We start from the raw sequence: 12,072 nt of genomic DNA on the forward strand, positions 1-12,072 counted from the left end.
ACAATAGTCCAACAAATAATTCCAAGACCTTTGACCATGTCTCTGGCCTCTGGCTATGGGCCCAGTTATCATCACTTCTTTCCAGGCTCTGAATTATCTTTAACATCAGGGAGTTTCATGCCACCTTGACAGTGGCTGATCGGGGATCCTGGGATCTTCCTCTACATAGAGTTCCTGCCCAGTGACTCTATAACAAGCAGCCAAGGTTTGCTCTCCTTTCTGCTGTTTCCCTAGACTTTTTCCTCATAACTTCCCTGGGTTGAGCATTTTTTCTTATCCAAGATCCCAGGACTTGTTCTCTCAGCTCCCCCTCCCCCTGAGTTTTCTCCTCACCACCTCTCTGTTACCCACTCACTTATTTAACTCCTTGGCGAAGCAGACCTCACTAAATCTGTGTTTCTCAACCAGTGATACGAGTATCCTTAGGGGTACTCAAGAGAAGTCTGGGGAATAGATCAACACAACTGAAATTTGGAGAAAACTGAATGTTTGTTTTAAGTTTTATAGTGCTTATTATTTTTGTACATTTTACACCCAAAAATTTCATTGATTTCCTGGATATGTTTAAGTTGTTTAAACAAATGTGTTGCAACGGTAGAAAAAAATGTGTGTCTGAAAATTGTAGGTACTGGGGGTACTTATAATTTTTTTTTAAAAGCGGTACTTTATAAAAAAAAGTTTGAGAAACACTGCACTAAATAGTCTGTAGGTGCTGCTCAATGTCATTCCTAAATGTTTAGCGGTTTATATATGCTCAATCTAACCTCTATCCTCTAGGCAATGTAACAAAGTAACAATCCCTTTCTAATATCAGCCCATCTCCCTGATATTTTTACCACATAACATAATATAACACATAGTACAGCATAATGCATGATACTTCCAAGGGTTCTGACCTAAATTTTCTTCTCCAGCAACGCTCCTGCCCAAGATAATCAGATTAGAGAAACTCAAGATCTTGATGGTATAAAAACAGGAGGTGGTAACAGGAGAAGCAGAAAGGGCCAAGCAGGAAGGCTTTCCTTTACGATTGAGGCACAAGAACTTTTTAGAGGTAGAAGGGAGTATGGGAGTTGATGGTTCAGACGTCATGAGAAGTTTTTCTGCCATCTCTACACCCCTCCCCCCCCCCCCCCCCCCGCTCCAGAGGAAAGGGAAATACACAAGAAAGAGGAAATACCAGGTAACAATAAAGGAGGTCAGGAAATGAGGGGATCTCTTCAAAACCTGCACAGAAAGTATAAAGCTCTGGCCATGGAGTGAGTGATGTAGAAGATACTGAATCTAAAGATTCTGAAATGCCCAACTCGAGCAAATGAGTCATCTAAAAACTGAAAAGTGGGTAACATCAAAAAGTGCTCCTGGCAAACAAAGCATAAGAGAAAGGGCAAACAGTTTCTTATATTTACCCACTCCTGGACATATCTGGCTCTGAGATCAGTATCCAGAGGCCATTGTTGCCTATGTCCTTGATTCCAAGACAAACACAGAGGGATGAAGAAAGCCAGGGAAAATTATGACAAGGCAAAGGTTGTTTTCCCTGTATAAAAGTGTGGATTTATTGAAAACATTATGTCAGTTCGATAAAGTGACAGCTCAGGGATAAAGGTTCTGATTCAAATTATTTTACGCTGCCAGTCTGAAAGTCACATGAAAAGAACAGCACACATTTATCCACAAAGATTCATATCAGACAAAAGAGATAGTAGAGATGGGAGAACTGACCCAACCATAGGCCCACTTTTGAAAATGGGTCTTTATTGACCCTGGTTTTGAAAGGTGGGAAAGTTCCAATTATTTTTTTTAAACCAATTTTCATTTTTACATGCTTGGATACTTCATAATTCTGACCAGCCCCGGGGAGCAAAAGGGCACAGAAAGCACAAGAAAAGCAATTCTCATGGTATTCTCTGACAACTCAGTTTCACAAGAAAGTTCATTCTCCTAAGATTTCCAGGATATGTAAAGAATCCGTACATTGAAAACAGACACTGTTCCTGGATATATGGCACACACGTTAGAGACTAGACTAGAACTCTTATCTTCCAGCCCCCAAAACAAAGAGCATTATCACTTGAGCTAATGGAGAGTGCCCATAATTAGGTTCTCATATAAGTCCTTTTCTTATCTGAGGGCCGGACAATGGTGGGCACCTGCACATTTCATTGCTCATGTGGACTCTGTCATGACACAAGCCAGGGACCCCTTGCAGCCTTCCCCTGGTATCGTACCCTCCCATCCCAGTCCATCTTTAGCCCAATATTCCCCTTCATTGCCCTTTCCCCTCATGCTCAGGGGTCTGGATGCCCTTCATGTTCTACACCCCCATCCCTAAGGCTCTGTTTGTCCCACATTTCCACTTTTCTCACGTAGCAGGGCCCCCATCCACTTCATTTCCCCCATCCTAGGGACTGTATGTTAAGGGCTGGCTGTAAAACAAGAATTTTATTTTGCGAAAAATGTTGAGGTTTTGAAATTTTGTTTTCATCCCACATTAGACACCTTTATCCCCAGGGAGGGAGAAGGAGAAGGTACAAGCTGCTGCAGGTCTAGGGGCAACCGGAAGACAGGCTTCTCAGGAGTGGGCAGTGGCTCTCCTCCCTAGGAGAAGCTACCTAACTGACTGCCTGTTTAGGGAAAGGGCAGGCTTCCTAGGGCCAATAACAGCCAACCTCAAAGAGGGGCAGGGAAAAGTATTTCCATCTGTTTTGTGTGGAGAATTTGTTTCTTTTATGAGGCAGAGGATTCCTCCTTGGACCTGCCCTGAGGCCTAGCTTGAAAAACATTGGGAAAACATTTTCTAGAGTGGAGCTGATTTACTCTGGGCCTGCCACTGCCAGAAGGGAAAGCACTGAGGTGGAAGAGGTGCCCTGCCTCAGTTTGTTTATACAGAGCAAGAGTGTTCGTCACCAGTGTGCCATGCACAAACTGACTACATGGACCATGGTGCTGCACGTGAAAAGTCCCCTACAGTTTCAAACAGTGTCCCATGGAATTACTAGTGTGTGGTAACAAGGTCTACAGGGCCAGTTAATGCACAAAAAGCTAAAAGACTGCCGCTTTACATCCCAGGTTGTCACACACTAACTTTTCATATATATATGCCTTAAATGGTGTTAGCCATAATAAAAATCAGCTTTTAAGATGCAACTTTACCTCAGATAGCTGTACAGTTATAACTTTTGCATGTGGTATTCTTCTCTGACCTCCAGCCCACTGGAAATCTAACATGCATCATTTTTTGTCTGGGTGCTTTTACTTTCTTGAGGTTATTATGCTAAATATATAACTCGAGTGAAACACTTCGGAAAAATATAGCAAATAAATCAGAGCACTGTGATTGCTGGATATCATGGTTCACCAGAAATCCCAATTAAATACAGATAGTTTACTACATCCTGCTAGAAGAGAGAGAATTGATTTGACAGAGTTTTATTGAATCAATGTATCACTCAATATGACAAGCAGTTGCAAAGAAGTTTAATGTCTAATGGGCACTGAAATAATTTTAACAGCCTTTGAAAAATTGCACTTTCTCCTATAAACTTTACTACAAATGTTTCCAGACAGCTTATTAATTATGGCCAGCTTTTGGCTGGATCGTGAAATAAGCCATGGTCTATGGCGATTTATCCAAGTTTGTGTGATCAAGAAGTTACATTGGCGATTTCCTGTGGAATCCCATTATACCTCAGTTAATGGGGAAACAATTTTAATGCAATATTTAGGATGCACTGTAAAAAAGTCAATGCCACATTCTCAGGATCAGATCCTGGCCCACACTCTTGGCTCCTTGTACTGGTCCACTGGGAAAAAGGTCTGTAAAGCTAGAATGGAGGTATTGTGCTGTCATGGCAGGCTTTCACCCTGGTTCTAGGCATAGGGATATTCCAGGGCTTGTCAGGAGAAACCTGCCTGTGTAATCCTTGAGCAATTACAGCCAAGGATAATTAGAGTCCTAGTCATCCTAAAGTCTCTAGGAACTGCAATGATTTAGGAACTTCTTGTTTCCTGCCTCTTTTTATCCAGCTGAAGCAAGCCCTGGAGCAGTTCAGGATCTGATCCTGTATGTTTTAGTGGTACACCACTTATCACAAAAATAGCATCCTGCTGACCTTGTAGTCAGAATAAAACATTGATAAAAGAAAAATACTTAATGGGTACAATGCAAAAATGTTAACACCTTTTCCCCACTTTAACCTGAATTTCCTAGTTCTTTGAGTTGGAGTGAAATAACAGAGTCATATATATATATATATATATATATATATACCTTTTCCCCACTTTAACCTGAATTTCCTAGTTCTTTGAGTTGGAGTGAAATAACAGAGTCATATATATATATATATTTATATATAGCAAAAGAAGTACCTGTCAATTGTAGGACCCATGTTAATGAAGCTAATTAAGTTGGCTGGATGTGTCCCGTTCATAGTTTGATGCGGAAATATAGATGTCAAAGACAGGGAAAATTGGCTTGGTAATGTGTGAACTAGTTAATGCCTTTATTCAAACCAAGGGTAACAGTGTCAAATTTGCAGATGAATTCCAGTTCTGCAGTCTTTTTCTGTAACTGAGTGGTGAAATTCCTTTGTAGAAGAATGCCTAATTTTAAATCCATGATTGAGTGACCAGGTAGGTTAAAATATTCTCCTACAGGTTTGTGTGTGTTACCACTCCTGATGTCTGATGTGTGTCCATTTATCTTTTGTCACGGAGGCTATGTATAGACTACTGGGTTTTTCCGGGATATCACAGGCATCCCAGAAAAACTCCGTCACATCCAGGAAATGCATCTGCTCTTCCACTTTTTTTTGCAGAAGAGCAGATGCGCTCTTTCAGAAGCGCTGTTTTCCTCCTCTCATGAGGCAGTGACTGCTGGCTCTAGGCTGGCAGGCTTGGAGCTGGCACAGGCACTGTGGCCAGAGTCTACCCCTTTAAGGGATTGGGGGGGGGGAGTTCTTGGTTGAGGCCCCCTATTTCGAAATAAGTGTCTACACAGCACTTATTTCAAAATAGCTATTTCAAAATTGGCGTTATTACTCGTGGAATGAGGTTTACAAATTTCGAAATAAGCCCTCCACTATTTCAAATTAATTTCGAAATAGCAGTTTGGCTGTGTAGACACTAGTAAAGTTATTTTGAAATAACAGCTGTTATTTCGAAATAACTTTGCTGTGTAGACATACCCTTACTTAACAATAACATCTTTAGTGATTTACAATGGGAGGTAAATAATACTTTACCTACTTGTAGAAAAAAAACCCATAATAACAGAGTTACTGTGAAGACTTTGATAGCTGAGTTCTATCATTCCCCTGTTAATGTCACTAGCCTAATCTGTTTCAGTTATGCTTTAATTTAGAAACAATACAGCATTTATATGGCTATAGTACTCCAAAACCTTTTAGTTGGAGTTCTGTAACTCACTTTGTCTAGGTTAATATAAATTTAGAGAGCATTTTTGTGCATTTTTGGTGGGAGAAGCAGTGTCAATTAAAAAAAAAAGACAAGAAGTAGAACTTATGGGGGTTGTTATTGTTTTAATGTAGATGAAATAAATGGACCAAAAGGTGTTGTTATAAACCAGTCCCTGAACAACGTTAACCCATTTTAAAGCAAGGTCAGGCAGTTAGTAAGTAAGACTTCAGCCTGCTTAGCACTGCATGAACACACGCCATTAAAATTCCTTTTAAGTTTTTTTTTTTAAATATAAAAAAGAAGAAAAGCAGTGAAAACATTTGAAATGTAAAGTATTAAATCAGGCTTTCATTTTCACACCAGTACTTGTTCCCTTTCCCTTCACTAGCAAGCTTTCCGAAGGAAAAGGAAAACCTTTGACAGTTTCTTACATGGCATCAAAGAGGGCAATAACTGTCCTCTTGGGGCCGGGGGGGAAGGAAATTTGCCACAATGTGCTGGAAATGTCATAGTCGCTGTTGTCGTTTTCCAGCCATAGGAGGGAAAGTCCCTTTGTTTGACAATATCTTAGATCAGAGGTTGCAGTCCGCCAGACACATGCATCCCCATTAGTGCACAGCTGTGGCATTATCTGTGTATTAAATATAGATAGATATATATCTAAATTTGCCACTCTGGTCTGGCAGAGGGTATGGTAGCATAAGGCAGCGTGTTGGAGTTGTCCTGCCAGCAGGGGCTGGTGAGTGTTGCAGAGGGCAGGAGGTGGTTCTCTGGGAACTACGGGTTTGCACGAGTACAGCAGCACCCCCTAGGTTTTAGATGTGACTCTGCTGCTGGCCTGACACCAGTGGTCCCACCTGTCTGGATCCACACAGCCAGGTCTGGGGTACTGGGGTCCAGCTGACCAGCTCCTTGCACTGAGTACCAGGGTCTGGGTCTGTTGCTAGCTGCCTGGCCCTTCATGGTGGGATCTGGATCTGCTGCTGGCCTTATATGGGGCATGGGGGGGTAGGGGAAGGCTCACTGGTAGGGTCTAGCACTGTGCTGCCGGTTCTGGATTTGCACGCAGGATCCCCAGTCTGGCTGTCTCTACCACCAAAGCTTGTGTGTGTTTAAACTGTTTACAGGGTAACTTTAATGTGCTAGTTTCTAGTAGAATAACAGGAAACTCATAAAATGATAATGAATTTAGTAACATGCAACTGAAAACTACAGGGCTATAATTAATCTAGCATTTCAACTGACATCACAAGCTACAAGAGCAAAGCCCAAGTGATTTATACAGCCACTAGAATTCAGATGGAAATACACTGCAGCCCAATGATTCAAAAAGCTCCTAACCCTTTATCTTTATGTATTCTTGATTTTCTTTAATATTTTCTCTTTGCTCTCACTTTCTCTTCCCTCATCTCTCTCTCACTTCCACCATTTCCATTCTCTTCTAGCTCTCCCTTTTATTTCCTCCATTCCTTCTTTTCCCACACCCCCACTCCTAGAGTAGCAACCTCTTCATAAGCTCTTTGAGTTCTTGCTTCTGAAGCCACATTTTGTTCCCAGAGTCACAACCATAACTCTTACGCTACCATCCCAATTCCATAGTCTTTTCAGATGTAGGTCTCCTTTTTAAATGTATTGGGAGTTGAGTGCATGGAACAGCTGCTTTATGGGATTTTAGAACAACTCCCTATCAAAACACACCAGAACAATTCCCATTTTCAAATGCTGCTGGAAAACATGGGATTTGAAGGGTAAACTCTGCGCCATCCCCTCCTAACTAGCAGATTATTCATTGGGAGTGATTCCATTTCTGTGAATGTAATTAGAGCTCTTTGATAAGGGCTAATGTGTTTCTCATTAATTAGCATTTCCTCTGTAGTCTAGCATGCATTGTTCATTGTCTATATTATTTAAGGTCCCTGTGATGGGACGTCTATCCCTTACAAGGTCTGACAGGGTTAAGGAGATCTGGTGGGACAATTAACAGCCTGCATCTGGAGAGGACAGGGAACAAGGACTTATTAGAGAGGAAGAGGAACAGGTGGGGCCCGTATAAAGCCCAATAGGTGAGAGTAGAATGGGACTGTTTAGAATGAGGCTGCAGTTGTTCTGGGGGAGAAAGAAGGCATAGTAAATAGCCTGGGGATATGATTGTTCAGATATTGACAGCTTGTTGTAGGGTCCCTGGGTAAGTGGCTATGTAGGATAGAGGGTGGGAATGGGTTTCATTCCCAGGGCCTGAGGAAATGGTAACATTAAGAGGTGATGGAAGGGAAATCTACATGGACAGTGGGTCCTGAGAGACTTTGGGTATGTCTACACTGCCACCCAAGTTTGAACTAGGGTGGCTAATGTAGGCATTCGAACTTGCAAATGAAGCCCGGGATATTTAAATATCCCGGGCTTCATTTTCATGTTCCTGGGCGCCGCCATTTTTAAATGCCCCATAGTTCTAATTCCCTCCCTGCAAGGAGGAACAACAGTAGTTCAAATTAGGAGCTTTAATTCAAACTACCTAGCCCATGCTACATGTAGCCATGGGCAGGGAGTTTGAACTAAGGGCATTTAAAAACGGCAGCTCTTGGGAACATGCAAATGAAGCCTGTGATATTTAAATCCCGGGCTTCATTTGCAAGTTCAAATGCCTACATTAGCCACCCTAGTTCGAACTAGGGAGGCAGTGTAGACATACCCTTTGAGACATGTGCCACATTCAGCAAAGGAGGGCTATAGTGATCTGACTGGCCAGGTGACAGCAATCAAGTCCTGAGAGAGACGGATTGAGTCCCCACAGAAAAGGGCATCAGACTGGCCAAGCTAAACCCCCAATGTGGCTAGAATGAAATAGTCCAGTAGTGAATACAGTACCCTCTGCTGAACCTAGGTCATAGGCATTTGATGAATGACATTAGCTTCTGCTTATGGTAGATTGACATAATTCTGTCTAACCCAGGGGTGGGCAATAATTTTTGAAGGGAGGGGCCACTGTTTGTATAATGTTTGAAGTGGTCGCCGACCTCCCCCAAAGGGGGCGGAGCCTTGGGCAGAAGGGGTGGAGCCATTAAATAGCAGGAGTTGAAAGGGCTCATGCCTCCCCAGCGGCGCTCAGGCATCATCAGGTTAGTCATGGGGGAGGTAGGAGCTGAGAGACCTTTCAACTCCTGCTATTTAAAGGGCTTGCTGCTCCCAGCCTCACTGCTAGCGCGTTTCCTGGGAGTCAGAGTTGCATGAGCCCTTTCAACAGTGAGGAAGGTGTGAGCCCTTTAAATAGATGCAGCTGAAAGGTCTCAAGCAACCCTGAGTCCCAGGCAACATGCTAGAAGCGCAGGAGCTGCAAGCCCTTTGAACTGTTTCTATTTAAAGGGCTTGTGCCTTCCCCATGGCTTCCATTTCCTGACATCTGTAGGGAAGAGGCAAGCCCTTTAAATAGAAGCAGTTGAAACGGTTCGTACATCTAGACAGGTTCTTGTTCACCTGGGTCCAACCTATGAGAAGGAAAATGGAAAAACACCATTACTGGTCAATAGCTCTTCCTTTTTTTGTTATGCTGTTTTGTTTCCCTCTACCCCCCAACAAATCTGCACAAATCATATCTGCATCTCTTCAGTAGCAAACTCATGACAACTGTGAACAGATAGCAGTAGAACTTATGTTATTGTCATTTTTTTCTGACAATACATGCAGGTATCCTCATAAAACAGGATGACAGTTTGTTTACAGAAAAGCAAGCTTGGGTTTGCATTTGATGGGCTATATTAAGAAGACTGAAAAGCATTTTAATCTCTACAGCATTCCTGCTCAGAATATCCACTTAATACAAGTTCAAAAGTACTTTAATATTACTTTTGAAAACCAGAAAGACAAGCAAGTATTGCAGAGTCTTTTTCTGGTTTGTGCTAAAGATATACAAGTTTGGCAGAATTTAATTTTTATAATTTAAGCACTTTTCTGGTTTATAATCTATTTAAAAATGCTCAGTTGTATGAAATCACGGGTGGATCAGACAATCTTTATTTCACAATAGTAGATGTTTAGCTTTAAGGTTTTTTTTGTTTTGTTTTGTTTTTTGAAACTGACTAAATGGTACCCTGATCCAATTCTGCTAACACTGGCATTGCAATGTGTTTTATGCTCATTATTATGGAACTCTTAACAAGCTCTCAAGCAGCTTTTTTTTTTTACTTTGCCATCTGTAGACTTTGATTTTTATTAATTGAAATATCTTTTCATCATTCTGTGTGTGCAGTGAGCTCGACGTATACCAGAATTTTCTGATATAAATCTAATCCTTCTGAGCCTAAATATATTTTGTCACTAACCCTGTAGAAACTGAAATCAGGCCTATTATGCTCTGTACACTGATGTGTAATAGCACTGAAAACAGGAACGTGTGGAGAAAATAGTATAAAGTCTGATCCTCAGCTGGAAATCTCTTCAGCTGTGCCAATTTATGCCAATTGAGGATCTGATCCATAGTGTATTTGCAGTGTGGGATTGGGGAAATTATAGCCTCCTGCTACAAAATTGGGAGTAGATCTATATGTAATTTCCCATCTCCACAAACAATGTGATGTCTATTGCTTCTGAAATTCTTTTAATAAAGAGAAAAATGTGGGTGCATCTTCTGGACTGGATTTCAAAAAAGACCTCATAATGGCTCTGACCTTTTGAAACTATTTTAACCCCAGCTAACATGCCCCTCTCCCCCTCCCCCCGCAACCGTATTCACAATTAACCATCAGAGAAATTAGAAATAGATGGGTTCAGACTGATTCTCCTCTATCTGTCAACAATTTTACATCTTTCAAACTCCATTGGTACCAGAAGAGTTACTCCTGATTCACACTGGTGTAAAGTAAAGGACAACTTGACCTTCCCCTTCAGATCTTTAAAATAGAAAGGCCTCATTCTCATTTGCACTAAAGCCTCTCAAAGCTGCCCTGGCAGTGTAAAGGAGACTTTATCTTACCTATGGTAGAGCCTCACTCTGAACACACTGAAAATGGTACAAAGGGCCAAACATGGTGGTAACCTTCAGAGCCTCTGTCTACAGACTTGGGCTCATGCCATGGCATTAAAAATGACTGAGACAATGCTCCAGCTGTGCCTTGCCCTGTTCTTCTGCACCAGAACCTGAGTTCCAGCCCATGCCAGAATATCTAGGCAGCTATTTTTAACACCAGAGCACAAAAGTCTGAGTATCTTCATATATGTTTTCACTGAAGAAAAAAATGTCAGAGAGTCTCAGAGACCTGGTCAACTGATGGAGCTGACCAGAACAGTGTAGACTTTCCTGCTCAGCTTGGAGACTGAGCTCTGAGACCCTGCCTCCTGGCTAGCTCTCTGGGCTCAATTTGGATCCCTCACTTGAACAGCTATGCTGCTATTATTAGCCCCCAGCATAAACCTGAGTCGGTTGAATCAGAGTCACTGCCACAAGAAGTGTGGGTTGGGTTTTTTTTGTGTGTGTGCACAGTGTAGACAGACTATGGGTATGTCTACACTACCCCGCTAGTTCGAACCAGCCGGGGTAATGTAGACATCAGCAGTTGCAAATGAAGCCCGGGATTTGAATTTCCCGGGCTTCATTTGCATGAAGCCAGCTGGCGCCATTTTTAAATGCCGGCTAATTCGAACCCCGTGCCGCACGGCTACACGCGGCACGGAGTAACTAGTTCGGATTAGGCATTCCACGAGGAGTACAGCTAGTTCGGATTAGGAAGCCTATGAGTGTACATAAGATCAGGTCCCAAATCCCTACCCTTCCTGTATTTCAGTTCTGTGAAAGTTGTCCGCCTAATCTGACAGTGGAGTTTGCACACCTCTGATTTCTACATGCAGACTCATCAAGCCATGGCAAGAGTGCTGCAGGTGGAGCATTGTACTGACAGTGAAGAGGAAATGAATCATAACTGGCTGAAAATGATGAAGGCACTTATGTCACAAAATATTAGATTCATTCTTTTTATGACTATTTTATAAGTGGCAAAGTTCTTTTTAAGTGCTAATCCAAGCATAAAACTTTCTTTTTTGCCTCCTGAAATGAGAACGCGACAGTGTGTCATTTTGGAGAGAAGCAAAGCACTTCACCAAAGATGAACTAGGCTTTTTTTTCCTGACAGCATAATTCTTAGAGCATCAAAATCATAAAGACACTTAAATTCAATAATAAAAAAGTGAATAGATTTTTAATCTTCTCACTTTTTAACAGAAAAGCTATCCATTTTCAAGCATCTGAGTCAAAATATTTCCTTGAATTAAAGATACCTTTATCGGTTAGAGCTCATTCTATTTTATTTTTTTTATTAACAGAGGCCTTCTTGCCAATAATTTTGCAACCATACAAAGCAGATAAATTAAAAGACATAAACTATATCTAATATGTCTGATGGGAATTCTCAAAAACGGGAACTTGTATTTGTCTGCCTTTTACCACATGTTCACCTAAAATCAATAGAAATCAGTTTTTTTCTAAATTAAATGCCCTTTGCAATGAGCAGAGCTCTGCCATATTTCATTTGAAACTTTAATAGACAATAAGATCTAGGTAGTAACTTTCAGTATGTTGACTTATGGCTAAACAATCTTATAGTCGTTTTTTGCTATTAGCTTTGTACTGCAAGAGATTCAGTATGGGCCTGATTCAAAGCCCAT

The sequence above is a fragment of the Pelodiscus sinensis genome, chromosome 3, assembly GCF_049634645.1.
Source record: "Pelodiscus sinensis isolate JC-2024 chromosome 3, ASM4963464v1, whole genome shotgun sequence".
Classification (NCBI taxonomy): Eukaryota; Metazoa; Chordata; order Testudines; family Trionychidae; genus Pelodiscus; species Pelodiscus sinensis.